Below are 20,260 nucleotides of genomic sequence, written 5' to 3' on the forward strand. Positions count from 1 at the left end.
GTCCGTGGCCCCGTGGACAGAAAAAGTACGTTTTTAGACTCCCCCTCCCCCTCCGTGGACAGGCGTGGACATTTACTACACCCCTCCCCCTGTTGACAACGTGGACATTATTTATATTTTTTTATTTAAAAAATCAAGGAAATAATTGCATTGGGTCTATATTCAAAAGATAAAGTAGACAGCAGGCACTGATATCTTGTCATCTAATTCTTCTGCCTATGATGGCTTTGCTTATTGAGAAAATAATCAACCACAGAAAGTTGCGGTTCATCTTCACTCACGATTTTATATTCACTTTTCTCAACTGCGTCCTTGTCCATATTACAGTTAAGACTTCATCAATGTATTGAAAATGTATTTCCAAATCCTTATCGACCATATTGCATCGAGTATCTAGATAACTTCCAAAATAATCGTGAGGCAAAATTATACCAGACACTCAGTGGGGTCATTTCTCTTTCGAGACAATATCTCATACAGGGTAACTTTGATATAACGTACATTTTGCTTTCAAAAACTTTCTTCAGTCTTTCCTAAATCACATTTCTTTCGTTCTTCGAATATATTAAAAATTCTAACTGTTCATTTACTAAATCCAGTATTTTTTGACATCTTGATAAATTAATTCTGAAAAGAGAGATCTTTCTTTTCAAACCCTCAGCAATTGTTTTTTATTTATTCCACTTAGAAGAAAAAAATCCATTCCAGAAGAAAAATTATCCCACTTGAAAGAAAAACAAACAAAATAAGCAAAACTTGCAGACAAGCATCGCGAGTTTATCGAGATCGAGATTTTACACTATTGGAAAACCATGCCATGCCAATCAGATGTTATGAAACATTTTAGCAATATTTTTTTTGTATTTACAGTAAAACCTGTTTTTGTGCGGTTTTTTTTGTGCGATTTTCTGTTCTTGTGCGGTATATGAAAAGAAGCATATTTGACGAAGTTATCGTCCATTCATTTTTTTCGATGGTTTATATGCATTTCAGTGCGAAAAAAGCATATTTGCGTCGAAATTATCCAATTCTGAATTCATTCCTCTATGTTCTATGTTTTTGCATGACATGATTTCTAACAGCAACTCGTTTCGACATGCAACTAAAAGCACAAAACAGCCACGCGCAACCGAAAAGACAAAGAATCCCATCGCAAAGCAGGGAAACAAAAGGAAATTGAACGGTGAATGGCGTGGATTTGAGTTATTTTCTTGGAGGAAACTTTGTTTATGCGGTCCCTATCTACCGCACAAAAAAAGTTTTTTTCAAAATGTGTACCGAACACGATATTTTAAAGCTGCTGGTGAAGTTTCGCACGGTTTTTTTATGCGACATTTTTTGTGCGGTCCCTATCTTCCGCACAAAAAAAGGTTTGCCTGTATATTTATTTATTTCCCGATGACTTTGAAGGGATCAGTTATTTTACACTCCCAAAAATCGAACAGGAAGGCTACTTGGAACCCTTCTATCGCAGTTATTGTATGATGAACCGACAAGCCGAATCCAATAAAACCCTGTCGGAACCATTGGTGGAAAAAATTGGGGATCAATATCAATAACTAATTAATAACATCAACTCTAAAGCTCTGAATACATACAAATAGTCAAGCTTCTTTGAGGAATTATGCAATAAAATGGGATCACATCCAAGGCCCTTTCTTTCTACATTGCCATGCGCTGGTACTCAGCTGTCTTTGAGAATTGAAAGACTAGTTCGAAATGTTTTGGAAAACACAGGGAAAATATATTTCCTTCGATATTTTAATGAGGAAGGCATCCAGATTTTCTTGCAGAAATGTTAATTTGGATCTAAATCGAAAATTATTGCTCATCGGACTCTATTTTGTTCATTAAGGGCAATCTAAAGTCAATTAGAAAACGTTTGTCCGACTCCAATATTTGATGGAAATTCACCCAGCTCTGTTCAGCTCTGCTTAGACAGTGATATCAAAAACGTTTTTCTTTTTCATACTGCATTATTTTCTTTGACCACATTTCTATACATAGAATTTGCTACTACACCCAAACTAGCGTTGGCAGAAAACATGCCATCTTTGGCAGAAAAGATTCCATTTCCTGGTCATGAATAGAATATATCTTTCTCTGTCTGGTCCGTGTATTTGTCAAACTATACGAAAAGCTTTCATTTAAATGTGTCTCCTGTTTCACTCCCTCATATTGGCTCTAGCATATATATTATACAAATGATATACATGTATTGGGGAGTAGAACATTTTATGTTATCTTTCAGCTCATTTAATGTAATAAATCGGGATGCCAGAAAATGTGCTGAAAATTAACTTTGGGTGTAGATAAAACTTGTTCATCTTTTGATGAGCTTTTGAAAAAGAAAATCAAACTCATGACCTTTGTATCTATGATCCTTTATCGAACCATTTGCTCCGTTAGACCATTAAAAAATATGTTGCTATAGACTCATTATATGATTTTAAAATAATGATTTTATGGCGGAATAATATTTGAGTTTCGGGAACGGCCGCTTAATTGTGTGACTAGTTAATTCGGTGTAAAATTAGAATGACTAGTCCTCTACTACCGATGGAAAAGATGCCCCGATCACTCATAGTCTATGTGAGTTATATTCAGAACTATTTCAGAATATTTTCATTCATATGAGAGAATGTGGGTGCTCGACTGGGCAGCACTCTCAGACCCATGATTAGACGCCATGTTGTATACGCCGTCTCTTCGATCACAAAATAAGCAAAATTATTTTTTCGCAGATTTTCGAGAGGTCCGTAATTGAACGAAAAAGAACATTTACGAATCTATCGTGGTCTAAATATACTGTAAATTTTTATGAACGAAAAACGTGGTAAATAGGGTATTGTAACACAAATTAGTTCTATAATCAAAATAAGCACGAAATCTAAAGAAAATGTTTGCAGAAAATGTATAACAGAGATTGTGTATGTAAAAAATACGATGAGAAATGAATGAAAACATCTTATTCTGCGTGTTTGCAACAGAAATCGACCATATATAACTTTTATCCATATTAGTAATGTTATATTTTATTATCTTCCTATCATCACTTCATTTATTCAATCAGTATCAGTAAGTCCGATCATTTGACCGACTATGAAAAAATAGATTTATTAATTGCTAGTATTCTCAGTGTTAAAAATCATTGCATACCACTAAGAAGTATCGATCGTTCTTTTCTACACAGATTACTACGAGAACTATCGTAGTAAGACAAAATGCAAATGTTTTCGACGGTATAAGCGCATGTTTTTGCTTCGCATTACCGTTGCTTATGTGAGAAAAAGACAAACAGATTTATTTATTTATTTATTTTGACTATATCCGGATCGACTAAGACGCAGGATTGTACATCTTTTTAGGTAGGGTTGAATAAGAAGAAAAATAAATTTAGGATCTGTCAGAGTTAACGCGACTCGACGAGACTCTGGGGAAAAAGTAACCAGTTAACATCGAGAAAAATGTTTCATTTGCTCAACTTTCAATTCAATTTCAATATTCTGCCAATGTTTTTTTGGGTAAGAGTGCATGCTTTAAAAAACTGCACTAAATTTTAGAATCTGATATTCCACAATAATTCAATCTCTATATATATAAAAAATTTCTGTTCGTTTGTGTACGCGTCACAAACTCGAAAAGTGCGGAACCAATTGAGCTCAAAGTTGGACACAATATACAATCCACTTCAAGGAGTGTTGTTACGGCATAAAAAAAATGGAAAATGGGAAGAAAAATGATTTTATATATAACCAGAGTGCGTTTCTCAAATTGAGCTTCTAATGAAAATCAACTATTCAGCAATGAATATGTGTTCTATGTGATGGAAACATCTTTTTTTCCACGTGTTTGACAAAATCATGAACTGAAATTGTGCTTCGAAGTGATTCAAAATTTATCGATTTCCCTCATCTATCTCTATATATATAAACATTTTCTGTTCGTTTGTGTGCGCGTTAAAAACTCGAAAAGTACGGAACCGATTGAGCTCAAACTTCACAATATACAAAACAACCAAACACATCTAGGATTGTGGTTACAACATAAAAAAATGAAAAATTCAACTAAACCATGCAACCACAATGTGCCACAGCAAAGCGTGGCAGGATACAGCTAGTTGTTTATATAATCATCGCAACCCGTTTAGTGTGTCCTCGGCCAAAGTTTTGTACAGTGGCCTCGACGACATTGTTTACTTTGAACTGAACTGCTTTTCCCCATTTCTAACGTCTTCTTCAAGTTTCGCTTCACGATGGTCCAATACATCTCTATGGGGCGGAGCTCCTGAGGAGCTGGGGTGTTCTTGGGGTGATCTACGGACGCCACCATAATGGTTTTCTCGGTATACCATTCGTCTACCATTATATACCATTACCATTATATCATCTTCTTTCCGTAATGTCATGATGCAAAACCGAACAAAATAGAACGGGTTTGTCCCGGTGACGATGAAAATATAATTTTTCAGTCGCACTTTGATAGTTTCACGATCTTGAAGATATCTATCACCTTTCCTCTTACCTTCGTCGTGTAAAACTCCTGTCCGGGAAGCTGCTTGAAGTCCGATTTTTCGTATGTTTCTTCGTCCATTACGATGCAATCGGTCTTCATGAGTATACAGTAGGGTGCCAATGAATATATGAATGACAAATTTTTTCTCGAGGTAACAGTAAATATCGACGTTTTGTGCAATTATAAGACATTTGACATAATTTTTTTTTAAAACCTCGTTTTCCGGTGGATTTTCGTTTTCAAAAAAAAAAAAAACTCACATGTTAACGTCTGCGACACTAGTAAATGAAGTCCGGTTGAGCTAATAGTTTGCATTGGGTACAGAATCGTGCAAATCAACATTTCGCAGCAAGTTCCGAATGAAAAATTGAGATAAATATTTTTATTGGCACCCAAAACCATACGTTTCGTCTCGTATTCCAAAAAAACTATGTCCTAGTGTTTCGATTTTTGACAAAAAAAATCTGCACAACGTATGTATTATACCTGGTATTCTATTCACGTTGATATATGCATACATAATACATGAGAGAGAAACGAATTCAGTCTGAGGGAGTCACTTCAATATTCTGTGAAGTCCATTTGACGGTGAAGAATGAAATGAGCACAGGGTGTTGTTAGAGCAGGTAGCGACGAGAGAGACTAGACAAGAGATTGTATTACCGTGCCAAAATTTCAATAGTTTTCTCTCCTGTTGTCCAGCTCCTGAATCAATACAGTGGTAGACATTCGTTTAGCCGTACCCTATTTTTCCTCAATATTTTTAAAAATAAGTCAATATTTTGTACAGTTTTGTTCATAAAACACTATTATTGTTTATTTTTATCGAATTTATTCTAAAAAAAAGTATAATTTCACGTTTTGTTTTCTAAGTAATTCAAATATGTTTAGCCGCAACATAAAATTTCAATAAAAGAAAATTTGTGTGGCAAATCCAATCGGTAGCTAATATTTAGTATGTCCACCTCCATTTCGGATCACTTTGAAAACTCGATTTGGCATCGAGTCAGACAGCTTTTAAAGTGTTGCCATATTGATTATAGCCCAACACTCCTGAATTACTGCATTGAGACTGGAAATGTTGTCAAATTGTCATCCGTTTTCATAGACCATTTGGGCCAAGATTCTCCATAGGTTCTCTATGGGATTGCAATCGACTGCAAGCAGATCATTCAAGAAGCGGAATGTCCTTCTCGGCAAACCATGCCTTCGATTGCTTGGAAACGTGGATCTATGCATAATCCTGCTGAAAAAAACGACATCCTCGGTAGCGTTATTCTCAATATGGCCAATCAAAACGTCCTCCAGTAATTGTTAGATAATTTTTTTTTTTTAATTCGTTTATTTTTACAGGCTCAGTTACTTAAGTTTAAAGGAGCCGAATTCTTAAATATAATTTTAAAACTATATATATAAACAATTTTCTTACATCTATGGTTAGTAAGGTGGAAAACCGATTACTCGCGGTGTACTCGAGTTTAGGAGGGTGACATATTTTTAGGAGAAGGATGGGATATAAGGAAATTGTAACAATGTTGATGAACACTCAATTTATAAATCTATTCGTATATCTATAGTGTATTTACATTTCAACTTATTCTACTATTTATAGCAAGGGGACGAATTACCCGCAAAGGAAGGAAAGGAGGGTATAAGGATGTAGGGGCAATCACACACGAAGATCTATAGCTTTAAGGAAAACATATATATGGGACATGTAATCAAGGTCTAACCGAGCCAACACAATTGGGCTGTCTTCCTCGGGCCCGAAGGGAGTTTTTTAAATTCGATCTGGCGACCAGATACACCTCGCACGACCAAACAATGTGCTCGATGTCGTGATAACCTTGGCCACAAACGCAGAGATTGCTGCTGGCAAGATTGAAACGGAAGAGTAGTGCATCTAACGAACAGTGATTGGACATGAGTCGGGAGAAGGTGCGAATAAAGTCCCGACTCAAGTCCAGACTTTTGAACCACGGTTTGAGGCTAACCTTAGGGATAATCGAGTGAAACCACCGGCCCAATTCATCTTCATTCCACTTGCGTTGCCAGTTAGCGATGGTATTTTTGCGGACTAAAGAATAAAATTCATTGAAGGCGATTTGACGCTGATAAATATCGCCTTCAATTGCACCTACCTTTGCTAATGAGTCAGCCCTCTCATTACCCGGAATGGAGCAATGTGAAGGGACCCAGATAAAGGTAATGACATAACAGCGTCTGGATAAAGCACTCAAAATTTCTCGTATTCTCTCAAGGAAGTACGGCGAGTGCTTTTCCGGCCTCACTGAACGGATAGCTTCGACAGAGCTAAGACTATCCGTTACAATGTAATAGTGTTCAACAGGTCGTGAGGCGACGCTGTCCAGCGCCCAATGAATTGCTGCCAATTCAGCAATATACACTGAGCAAGGATTCTGAAGACTGTGTGAGGTGCTAAAAAATTCGTTGAACACTCCAAATCCTGTGGACTCGTTTATAGTGGACCCATCAGTAAAGTACATATTATCACAATTGATACCCCCATACTTTTCATCGAAGATCGTTGGAGCGATCCTCGATCGTTGGTAATCTGAATATCCATGGATATCTTGCTTCATGGACAGATCAAAATGCACAGAGGAATTTATGTAGTCCGGGAAACAAACACGGTTGGGAATATACGAAGAAGGATCAACCTGCATGGAGATGAATTCATGATATGAACTCATCAATCCGGAGTGAAAATTTAGCTCGATCAGCTGCTCAAAATTTCCGATCACCAATGGGTTCATGACCTTACACCGGATGAAGAACCGAAGAGATAATAAATTGAAGCGATCTTTTAGTGGGAGTAGGCCTGCCAAAACCTCGAGACTCATGGTATGCGTTGAGGGCATACATCCCAACGCGATACGGAGACAAAGATACTGAATTCGCTCGAGTTTAATGAGGTGTGTTTTGGCAGCTGATTGAAAACAGAAACTGCCATACTCCATCACTGAGAGAATAGTTGTTCGATACAACATTATAAGATCTTCTGGGTGGGCTCCCCACCAGGTGCCGGTAATTGTACGGAGAAAGTTTATTCTTTGTTGGCATTTTTTACTCAGATACCTAATATGGGCCCCCCAAGTACATTTGGAGTCGAACCAGACCCCAAGATACTTGAATGACATAGCATGAGTGATCGGTTTACCCAAAAGTTGAAGCTTTGGTTTTGCTGGTCTATGCTTCCTAGAAAAAACCACCATCTCTGTTTTCTCCGTGGAGAATTCGATCCCTAGCCCAATGGCCCAGGTTGAAAAATTGTTCAAAGTATCTTGTAAGGGTCCTTGCAGGTCGGATTCGTTTGGTCCTACGACAGACACCACTCCATCATCTGCAAGTTGTCTTAGGCTGCAATTTTGTGTAAGGCAATTGTCGATGTCGCCTACATAGAAGTTGTACAAAAGGGGGCTTAAACATGAGCCCTGGGGGAGGCCCATGTAAGAGACCCGACTTACTGCCGAATATCCGTGAGAAAAGTTCAAATGTTTCTCACAAAGCAAGTTATATAACATATTATTCAATAGAGGCGGCAGACCCCGAGAGTGTAATTTGTCCGACAAAACCTCTATTGAAACAGAATCGAAGGCCCCCTTTATCTCCAAGAATACTGAAGCCATTTGTTTTTTTTCGGCGTAAGCCATTTGAATTTCTGAAGAAAGCAACGCAAGACAATCATTCGTCCCCTTGCCCCTGCGGAACCCATATTGTGTATCTGAGAGTAGGCCATTCGTTTCAACCCATCGATCAAGGCGAAACAAGATCATTTTCTCCAACAATTTCCGTATACAAGACAGCATTGCTATTGGGCGGTACGAATTGAAGTCGGACGCGGGTTTTCCGGGTTTTTGAATAGCTATAACTCGTACTTGTCTCCAATCATCTGGAACAATATTATTCTCCAGAAACCGATTGAATAAATTCAACAAGCGATGTTTCGCCACATCAGGGAGGTTTTTCAGCAAGTTGAACTTAATTCTATCCGATCCCGGAGCAGAATTGTTACATGAGAGCAGAGCAAGAGAGAATTCTACCATCGAAAACTCGGAATCAAGATCGCACCTACCTTGTGGTATATCTCGAACAATTTTTTGCACAGGAGCGGAATCAGGACAAACCTTCCGTGCAAAATTAAAAATCCATCGATGTGAATATTCTTCGCTTTCATTCGTTGAAGAGCGATTTCTCATGTTTCGAGCCACTTTCCATAATTTTTTCATTGACGTTTCTCGTGACAAACCTCCCACGAAATTTCGCCAATAAGCACGTTTTTTCCCTTTGATCAAATTTTTGAACTGATTCTCAAGGGCTAAATACATTTGAAAATTTTCAGGGGTTCCACGTTTCCGAAAAGCTTTAAATGTATTCGATTTTTCTACATAAAGCTTGGAACATTGGCTATCCCACCATGGATTGGGAGGCCTTCGACGAATAGTGGAGCCTGGGATGGGTTTCGTTTGAGCGCGAACCGCGCTGTCATAGATCAAACGAGAAAGGAAGTTATACTCCTCCAATGGAGGTAAACCATCTCTGGAATTGATGACTAGAGCAATCACGTCCGCATATTTTTTCCAGTCAATGTGTCTTGTGAGGTCATATGCCATGTTTATAGATTCAGAAGAATTCGACCCAATGGTGATGGAAATTTTGATTGGCAAGTGATCACTACCGTTGGGGTTCTGGATTACATTCCACTTGCAATCTAACGATAGTGAATTCGAGAAAAGCGAGAGGTCAAGAGCACTTGGTTTAGCAGGAGGTTTAGGTACACGTGTTGTTTCCCCAGTGTTCAAAACGGTCATATTGAAGCTGTTACAAAGGTCATATATCAACAATGAACGATTGTCGTCGTACTGTTCCCCCCAGGCAGTTCCGTGAGAGTTGAAGTCTCCCAAGATCAATCGTGGCTCAGGAAGGAGTGAGCACATGTCATCAAGTTGTTTGCGGCTAACCGCAGCTCTCGGAGGCCAATACAAGCTGACAATACAGAGGTCTTTGCCTCTGATGTTTGCATGACAAGCAACAGCTTCGATCCCTCCAATAGGTGGAAGGTCAATTCTAAAAAATGAGTGGCACTTATTGATCCCCAAAAGCACCCCTCCGTATCTATCATCACGGTCCAAGCGTATAATATTAAAATCGTGGAAAGAGATATCATCTCGCGAAGAAAGCCAAGTTTCGGACAGAGCAAAAACATCACAATTGTAGTTATGAATTAAAAATTTGAATGTATCCAATTTAGGGATAAGACTACGACAATTCCACTGTAAAACAGTGATATCTCCGACCTCTCTATTTGAATTAGACATCAAGAGAGATAATTATTGCAAGGAGGGGCCATGTTTGCATCAATTGTTGCAAAATTGTCTTTAATACTGGAAGCATTGAGATGACAAGGGTTCTGATGGAGTCGGAAACATTAAAACACTTGAAGATTTGGTCCAAAAGGTCAGACAACTTTATAAATCCCGATTGGGAAGTTGAACTGGACGGATTAACAGGGACAGTTGGGGTTTTTGATGTCCCCTCGAGTGCTGGGCCATTCGAAGGTGAATTATTCCCACGGAAACCAGGAGGAACCTGATTTTGCTTGTCCGCTGCACTCGATTTTTTAGGCATGCTAACAGGGGGTATCACCGGAGGGGCTTGTCCTTGAACTTTGGGAGTGGACACATTTTTGCGCCGGGGATTCCCTTGGAAAATGAACGGTGTGCCCCCGTTAGCAGTGTCCGCTTCTATTTCGTCAACGGGCAACGTGGCGAAGACATTTTGTGTGTTGATTGGTTGTTGTTGTTGGGCCAGTGGAGAAGCGCCCTTTAAAATATTCGCAAAAGTGCGTTTCGAGCGTTCCTTCAAAGAGCGCTTCTGTTTCTCCCAGCGACTCTTGTAATTTTCACAAACTGAGAGCTCGTGTGGGGATCCGCCGCAATATGGACATTTATGCTCAGTCGCACTGCAGGATTTCCCCTCATGTTGCTGTCCGCAAGTGGCACAGCGCTCCTTGTTGGCACAATAATCCGAAGTGTGACCAACTGACTTGCATTTGTTGCAAGTCATGGGCTTTGGCACGAAGAGTCGCACAGGTAGTCTCAATTTGTCCACCATAACGTAGTCAGGGAGGGCGGCACCAGCAAAGGTGACTCGAAACGAGTCGGACGGCGTAAATTTAGTTTGGTCCCCATCATGGGAAAGTTTCCCGAGTTGGCGACAGTCCAAGATTTTCACTTCCATTGAGGGGAGCTTCTTGAACTTGCCTTTTCCTTCTGCTTTTATTTGTTCGCTCGTCAGACCCGTTTCAGTTATAACCCCCTCAATTTCTACGTTATGGGAGGGTATAAATGTTCGATATTCGAGAGTGAAATGTTGATCAGCAACAATCTCGTTTGCGTGTTTCCGTTCATTCACGACAACTCGCAATTTGTTCGGTCTAACCCTGCGAATTTCAGATACAGAAGTGTATCTGGCCAGATCTTTCATGATCTGAATCACGTTAAGGTTTTTTCCTTTCGGTTTTGGCCGGAGGAAAACAACCCAAGGGCCAGTTCCAGGTGCATCTTCTGGATAAACTCTGACACGTGGAGCGGAGACAACAAATGGGGAAGACGAGGACGAGGACGAGGATGAGGATGAGGACGAGGACGAGGATTGGGTTGGATCGGAAGCATCAGAAGGGGGAAGTGAAATCGATGATGGGAGAGGGGGAGTGGAAGTAACAGTGGGTTGAGAAGGGAGGCTTGCAATTTTCTTAGAGGGGGGCTTGGTAGGATGAGCGGATTCGTCCCCAGAAGAATTATCTTCCTTATGAGGGACTCGTTTATGTTTTTTCCCAGATCTTGTATGAGATTCATTATCGGAGATCTCCATCTCTGGAGATCCTCCACTATTCTCCATTCAAAAAAATGTCAGTCTTATTTCTAAATTATTATTGATTTTAACAATAATCTTAAAAAAAATAGCAAAAAAAAATTATGATAATAATATCAAACAATGAACAAATGAATGGAATAATAATATTAATAATAAATATGTGTACCTTAATATAAAATGCGCTCTACTGCCCTAATCAGGGAGAGACAGAGGCTACGCGCTACGGAGACAACACAATAGCGCAAGAATAGCTTACGCAGCCACGTGATGATGAATCCCGTTTGCGACAGTCACGCGATGGCGATCCCGTTATGCCGAATCAGTTCAATAGCCGCAATCCGGCTCGCTGCAAGAGAGCTGCTTCCTTTGTTCCTTCGTTCCACTTCACAAATGGTCAGGTCGAAAGCGGACAGCAATGACCTTCACTCGTACACGGTTCACTCGTACCAATAGCACAATAGCAAAAGTGGCAACGCACAATACCGACACTGAACTTTACTCGTCAAGAGTTGGATAGCGAATGATTTGTTAGATAATTGATAGATTTGATACTTTTCGGAGTTCATTCGGGTGAAAATGAAAAAAATGGGAAGCTTGCTGTGATAGGAAACGGCTCCCCACACTGTCAAACTTCCGCCACCAAAGTTTCGCTTCGATCTCACGACATTCCGTTGACTTGAATTGTTCCAATAGCAACTGTAACAGTCCGGACCATTCAAATTGAACTTTTTTCGCCGGAGGATACAACATTTCTTCATTCTAGTCTCCATTCCATGTATTGCCGGGCGAAAATGAGATGGTTCTGCTTATTGGTGGCGGTCAGTTTCGGCTTCCCTTGAAGTTTCTTCCACATGATGTTTGGTGACTCATTCAAGATGCGCGCAATATACCTCTTCGTTACTGGAACAACCGATTCTGCCTTAATGTATGAGCAGGACATCGTTTCCTGGTTGCTTCGTGTCATATTCGACCTTTAATACGCAAAGTAACTTTGGTGTTCCCATTTGTTGGTCGATATATCCCATATTTCTGGCACTATTTAAAGAAATTCCATACCACTTTCTCAGATCAACCTATTTTTGTTACGATCGAGCGATTAGAAAACTTTTGTTCACTGAATATCTTCAATATTTTCCGCCCCTCTTTCGTCAATAGAATACCTTTCGCCATTCCTTTAAATTCTACGTAAATCATTAAATTGACAAACTTCTTACGTTGCACATCTAATATTTATCTTGTAAATTGAACATTACCAAGTATTTTTTTCAAAAACCACAGATACAGACTTTTTTTGAGCTGAAGCGATTTTTGAACTGAAGTTTAGAGCTGCTGGAAAAAGCAAAAACTTGTTTCCAATTGTAAACGGTACAGCATTTCAAAATTTTGCTCGCGCGTGAGCAAAATTCGATTTACTTTGCCAAGTAGGCGTGATAATAAGTAGCCTGAAAGTAGCCAAATCGAATGTGACAAAGGTTATGAAAATGTTCGGAAGATCCCTAATAGGAAGCCAAGATCAGAAGCCAACTGAGACCAGGTTGTTGCAGCGACCAGGAAGAAGAGCGGCCAACTTTTCAAATTCAATCTTAAACTCTCTCTCAGAGACGTCGGTAACTTATTAAATTATGAATATTGAACACAACACTGCAAAAAGTCATGAAACGAGCCGAACTATCAACATAAAAAGTTACAGTGGAACCTAATGCAGATAATGAGCGAAACAAAACGGCCAACGTGCATAGGGTTTGACGTAGGACTACGTCTTTCAGTGAGGGTGTTAAATACCACTATAGAACAAACAAACAATAGATCAAATTATTGATCGCAGTGGTTCAAGGCTCCTACAGAAGTAGAGTGTTAAATCTGATAGCAGGTCACGTTTTTTATGAAATAATGTTTAAGTTGTTAATTATTTTTGCTGCGAACCGATTTTGATTGTTTGTATTCCAATCGCATCGGGAATGCTCTATGATTTGTTTGATATGTTACATTAAAATTCCCAAAGTCTGTAAATTGTTTAAATTTATAAAAAAATGGAAGCATTCAAATTTTTCATACATTTGTTCTGCCCGTTTATGTGGTTACCTACCCGTACCGTCAATAACGAGCAACAAATACACCGACGAGGGTCTATTTTGAGTAGGCGATCTGGCGTAGTGGTGACATCCGTACCTGGTGTAAGGTGCATACATGGCTTAATAATTGTAGATTCCTCCTTCCTACAGTTGGAGTGCTTGTAACACTGTCGTTAATATGACTAATGTCGTGTTCTGGCAGCATTGTACAGCGGTATGTCAGTGGTGGTGCCATCCATTCAGTGCAGACTCTCAAGTAGGAGAGACGTGTTTAATTTGCTGGACCAATATCCGTGTCGATTGGTTCTACAGCAATGGCGTGTGCTGGCCCCGCGGACCTTGAATATTTACACCTGGCACGCACGCAGTTCAATTCTTACTCAAGGCATTCTTCCAAAAATGGAAGTAAAGTGACGAATCAGCCAAACTTTTGAAAGTCACTATAACACAGAAAAAAGGAGCTATTTTTGAATACCATTGCGCATTAGTTGCACGCAACTCGGGCTCTCGAAATGCAATTGCAGAGAACAAACACTGCAACCTGTGAACAGATGGTGTGGATAGGGAAAACACTGCAATTTAAGCTCCGCTCGATGGCAACTAATTGACACGAGCCAGAACGTTAAAACGGAGCACTGGCAATTTATATTACACTAGCTGACCCGGCAAACTTCGTCCCGCCCAAAAATTTGTGTTATGTTATCAATACCTTCAAACATCCACGTTTTCTTACTATGAGCAAGTTCATGGGTGCAATCGCAATACTGTTCATTGATTTATCTTCTAATCGACCCCGTTGAATTTACCTTTTACTATAAAATTCCTAGTATTTCTAAAAAAAACTCATCATTATAGTATCAGACACAATTCTCGTTCAAGATTTTTCAACCACTTGCAAATAACATGTTTCTCCGTTACATGGAATAAATGTTTTATACAGAAAATATGATAGAATGAAGACAGCCCTAAATCGGACAATTCCTTCCTCGAGTTCTGCTCTTATCAACACATCCGTCGATCCTTTTTTTGGTATAGATAGAAGAAGATATAGGAGTGCGTTTCATCACATTAAAATCTATTTCCAGTTTCGAACAAAGATCAATTTCGTTAGCACAAACATCAAATCGACTGTTGTTTAAGACGGAAACGTCGGAAACATAACATTCATTTATTTACCACAGACATACAATCTTATTGCTGCATAATATTCAGACGCATTGATACGCGTTTTTCCAATGTGCATATCAGATTGATTGATATTGAATTCATGGCGAGTTGAATACTCTAAAAACCACATTTCAATGATTGTGATGTGGAACCTATTTCATTATGTATCTCTACCTCCAGAGAAGGATGCTTCTGAACTTATATTGGCAATTCACTGGGTCCTCACATCAGATCAGATGATGCAGTCGACATCATGAATACAGTCTATTTCTATTTTTGAAAATATCCAGCATATTTTTGTAATACCCCTTACCGCCAAAATGATTTATTCTTGGAATTTGTCAGCCTATTACATTCATAGTGAAAATTTATTAGCAACACTCAATGTTTGATCCGAATGACTCCGAAGCCATTATTCCGCCATCAATCAAATCACCAGCTACCAGCTACGACCTAGAATCACATCTTCATCAGCTGAGTAATTTTATAGTTCTATCGGCAATTAATCGACCAGTCATTTGAAGTTTGAAGTCATGCCTCTTCGTTTGATGGATGGTTTGAAATTGATTTATTCTATCGCTCGTAAATATATCAATAAAAAATCCCATAAAGGAGCGGTAACAAGCGTTCATTTTATTGACTCTTCATCGCCGACCAGACCTACTCTCTTTATGGAGTGCTAATCGATATTATGCATTATGGTTAATCTACGGTAGGAATGAACTTGGGATCAGGTTCTGGTGGGCGAAAGAAATTGCGTGCTGAACACTAGGAGGGAGTGTGAATGAGTTACCCGATGACATAATGTCGATAGGCGAAAACTACACGAACGCATCGAGTAAAGATGTTCATACCAGGGTATCTACATGACAATCAATCACACTGTTTTTTTCTATTTGAATGAGTGACATCCGACCGAAAGTATCAACTCCCACAATACCTTTAGTTTGAATTCAAACCACACGCGCGGCTAAAATTAACCTGGCATAATCGATACCAAGCACCGGTATCCTAACTTCGATCTGTTTGAAGCGTGTTTTCCGACCATCACTCACTACCTTCACTTTTCATTCGTCAAATCGCACTGTTTAACCGATCGGAGTAGATGTTTTTCCGCCCGCTCAAGTTGAACCATCATTTTTGCGGAATGTATCCCCGCTACCTCGAACCACGCCCATGGACTAATATCAGCAAACGCCGAAAAAGGTGGACAGTGTGCTGCCGCGAGAGTTGTTACGTGATGCTCAATTCTCATGGAGGGTGAAGATGATGCATACATTCTATTTTTCCAAAAACGCATCTGTTTGCTCCTTTGCAATTAGCTCCTGGGTCGAAGACGAGTGCTGTGCAGCTGGGATGATTATCTTTGTTGGATGGATTTTGGATGAAATTCGTGCTTTCATCCGTTCACGAGAGTGACGCTCATCATCTTCAAACGCACATGCAACACTTCCACTGCGTTGCATATTCGTTGATGAATACAAAGGATCACAAGGTAGTAGGAAATAAAGTTCTCCGGCTTCGTTTATTAGTGGGGCGAAGGAGTGAAACGCTACAGTGACTGGCACAAAAGAGATCTCCTCTCAATATATAAACATTTGGAGAAATTAATCATTTTAGAATTTGATTCATAGAGTAACTCCAAATGAAATCGTCCTAAAAATGCAGATTTCAAAAACATGTATTTTTTATTCGAATGAAAGTTTATATACAGGGTAACTTCGATATAACGTACATTTTGCTTTCAAAATTGTACGTTGTATCGAAATGTACGTTATATCGAAGCATAATAAAGAACTCTGAAACGTAACTTATATTACTTCATTGTGTTGCTGTTCGAGTAAGGTTGATGAATAAAATCAATAAGAAGACGAAGCCAATTTTTCTCATGATGTTTCCCTTTGTTCAGTTGATTGAAGTTTGATTCATTTAGAATCCGGAATCACAAAACAGTAGTATTTCGGGATTGAGCAATGTTACAACACAAGCTTTAGTATCAAAATGCAGATAATTTATTGATCTTCAAGAAAAAAAAATTAAAAAAAAAATTTTTTTTTGGACTTCGATCATGTGTACGTTATATCGAGGTAAAATGTACGTTATATCGAGTGACGTTATATCGAGGGTACGTTATAACGAGGGTACGTTATATCGAAGTTTACCTGTATTCCGTTTGAGTTGGAGGAAATATAGGTTTTCAACAGCAATTGGGAATTTTCTGACTCAATCGTAACCGTTGAATACGCCCTATTGATTTTAGTAAGAGAAATCTTTGCTAACCTATATCTCAAAAACTATGAGTCGCCAAAATGTGTCTTAGGAAGAGTTATAGAGTATTAATGTTGAAACGTTATAAAAATATACACTGTGAAAAAATATAGTACTCTTTTTTTATTTACAAAAGAAACTTTAATTTGCAAACATATTAACATATTTTTTAATTAAATTCATATAAAACAGAAGTTATGTAGAACACTGAAAAAAATAGTCCAAGACGGTAAAACTTTTTTTGACGAACTTTGTGGAACATCGAATTGCTACGAATTTTCGAAACTTCGATTTTTTTGTATGTTAACAATCTTTTTTAGCCACAAATTATGAATCCCGATGAGATTTAAAACCAAAAAAGCGCATTATAAATCTTCTTCCAAATGCGGCCATTCTCGAGATATTTAAAAAAATATTTCTAATTTATTGTCTTTTTTATAGTAAACTAGCTGACCCGGCAAACTTCGTCCCGTTTGTTTTTTGTTATCAATGCCTTCAAACATTCACGTTTCCGTACTATGAGCAAGTTCATGGGTCCAATCGCAGAACTGTTCATTGATTGATCTTCTATTCAACCCCGTTAAATTTACCATTTATTATAAACTTCCTAGTATTTCTAACAAAATTCATCATTATAATATCAGATTATTTTCAGACATAATTTTCGTTCAAGATTTTTCAACCACTTGCAAATAACATGTTTCTCCGTTACATGGAATAAATGTTTATTACAGAAAATATGATAGAATAAAGACAGCCCAAAATCGGACAATTCCTTCCCCGAGTTCTGCTCTTATCAACACATCCGGCAATCCTTTTTTTTGTATAGATAGAAGAATATATAGGAGTGCGTTTCATCACATTAAATTAAATTTCCAGTTTCGAACAAAGATCAATTTGCTAGCTTAAACTTCAAATGGACTAACAGCACTTGTCACTATGTTATTGTAGAACATATGGGAATTTAATTTTCCGAATTTTCCTTTTTTCCTTTGAAATTTTTCGAAAATTTTCAATTGTCATGTTTGGTTGGAATATTTTTGGGTGAAATATGTGTAATATTTTTATTTTCATTCCAGAATAGGGAGGGGTGTCATACCATTATAGAAACATTTCTCATACCCAAAAACCTCGAGTTATGCAGAAGTTTGTGTTTCGTTTGTCTGGCAGTGTTTCATTTTTACGGTAGAGAGAGGGGGAGGGGTCTCAAACTATCACGAAAACCTTTCCCGGCCCCAAAAACCCCTACATACCAATTTTCATGTTGATCGGTTCAGTGGTTTCCGAGTCCATAAGAATCAGACAGACAGGCAGACAGACAGACAGACAGACAGAAATCCATTTTTATATATTAGGCTGTCAAAAAAGTCCTGCAGTATTTCCGCGAGGTGTCGTTGTAAGCGCGTAGTTCCAGTTGTATTCATTGTATCGAGTCATACTATAGCTTGTTGGAAAGGTATATATAGTAGTATTATAGCTATAATATAGTCCTTGACAGTGTTTTGTTTGGTTAAGTCGTTCGTGAGTTATAGTGTCGCAAATATGGAGCAAAATAAAGAGAAAATCCATTCATCGTCGACAACGCCAAGTAATCGGACGTAAGTGCTCTCTATCCCGTTACCGTAATCGAGTACCACGAATATCGAGTACCGTTAGTTTTTTTCCCCTCCCTGGGTTTTTTTCGCCGCGCATCTATCTCACCGTGGATAAAGTGAATAAACATCAGTGAGAGAAGAAAAGTTAGCCTCAAAGGCAGGCAAAGTGGCTGGCTTTCGATTTTCGTCGAACCAGCGCCATTACGGGCATCGATGGTCAATCGCACACTAATTGGTATTGGTGTGACCCGCCGTTCGTTAGTGTGAAAAAGCGTTCCAGACTACTCCTTGGTGGTGTGTGATACACTATCTCGTTTGTGCCGAGCACACAGCTTAGTACAGCAGCACCGGTGTGTGCAATTAGGTATTTTTAGAAATAAATATATTTTAAGATTTGATAGAAGTAAGGTTTCAATAAAATATAGTAGTGGTATTTCATGTAAATGCCGACTATGGCAAATAGAGAGGGATCTCCTAGTATGGAGGTCTCTTACAATGAAAATATTGAGACTCCCTCGGTTGCCCAGAAAGGGGCCGGAAAGTCGTTAAAACGCGTAACAGAAGATGTATCTTCTGAAGAAAATTCAACCAACACTAAAAAGCCCCCCTCCAAGAAATCCGCAAATCTCTCCTCTCAATCGCTTCACCCTCCTGTTTCCACTCAACCTTCGACGTCGCATTCCTCATCTGTTGTCTCCGACCCCCCCAACCATCCACTTCCTCTCCCCCTTCTAACGACACCGTCCCGGGCAAACCTCGTCCTCGTCCTCCCCTTCTGTTGTGACCTCTCCCCGGATCAAGGTTTATCCAGAAGATGCACCTGGAACTGGTCCCTGGGTTGTTTTCTTCCGGCCCAAACCAAACGGAAAAGCGCTGAATGTTATTCAGATCACGAAAGATCTGACAAGATACTCCTCCGTGATCGAAGTTTTGAAAGTCCCAACAAACTGCGTGTTATCGTGGGTGATCGGAAACATGCAAACGATATTGTGATCGACCAGAGGTTCAGCCTGGAGTATCGTGTCTACGTGCCGTCCCATGACGTAGAAATCTCGGGGGTGGTAACTGAAACGGGTCTGACGTGTAAAATGAAACAAGAAGGATTTGGAAAATTTAAAAGACTCCCTTTGGTGAGTGTTAAAATCTTGGATTGGGGGGTCTCCGTAGCCACTTGGTTACGCGTTCGCTTACCAAGCGATCGATCGTGAGTTCAAACTCAGGGCCCTCAATTTGACCATCTTTGTGTTGTTATAGAATAACTACGTCCACGCAACCATCATCAGCGATGGAAATCGATCCACGGTGAAACAAAGATCGATTTATCCATACAACTGCTCTGCTCTGCAAGAAACATCGGGCTGCTGTTCTATAAATAACCCAACAATGATCAATATCAACTGTCTCCGCTGTCCGGTCTGCTGAACAATGGAAGATCAGAAAGAATACCCTTACGCCTAAATGGCTACTACTGTGTAATTTACCATAATGTAATGGAACAGAAAAACTTATTATCTCTTCGGTTCCTCATCCGGTGTAAGGTTATGAACCCATTGGTGATCGGGAATTTTGAGCAGCTGATCGAGCTAAATTTTCGCTCCGGATTCATGAGTTCATATCATGAATTCATCTCCATGCAGGTTGATCCTTCTTCGTATATTCCCAACCGTGTTTGTTTTCCTGACTACATCAATTCCTCTGTGCATTTTGATCTGTTCATGAAGGAGAAAATCCATGATATTCCAGATT

Source organism: Toxorhynchites rutilus, chromosome 2 (genome assembly GCF_029784135.1).
Source record: "Toxorhynchites rutilus septentrionalis strain SRP chromosome 2, ASM2978413v1, whole genome shotgun sequence".
In the NCBI taxonomy this organism is placed as follows: domain Eukaryota; kingdom Metazoa; phylum Arthropoda; class Insecta; order Diptera; family Culicidae; genus Toxorhynchites; species Toxorhynchites rutilus.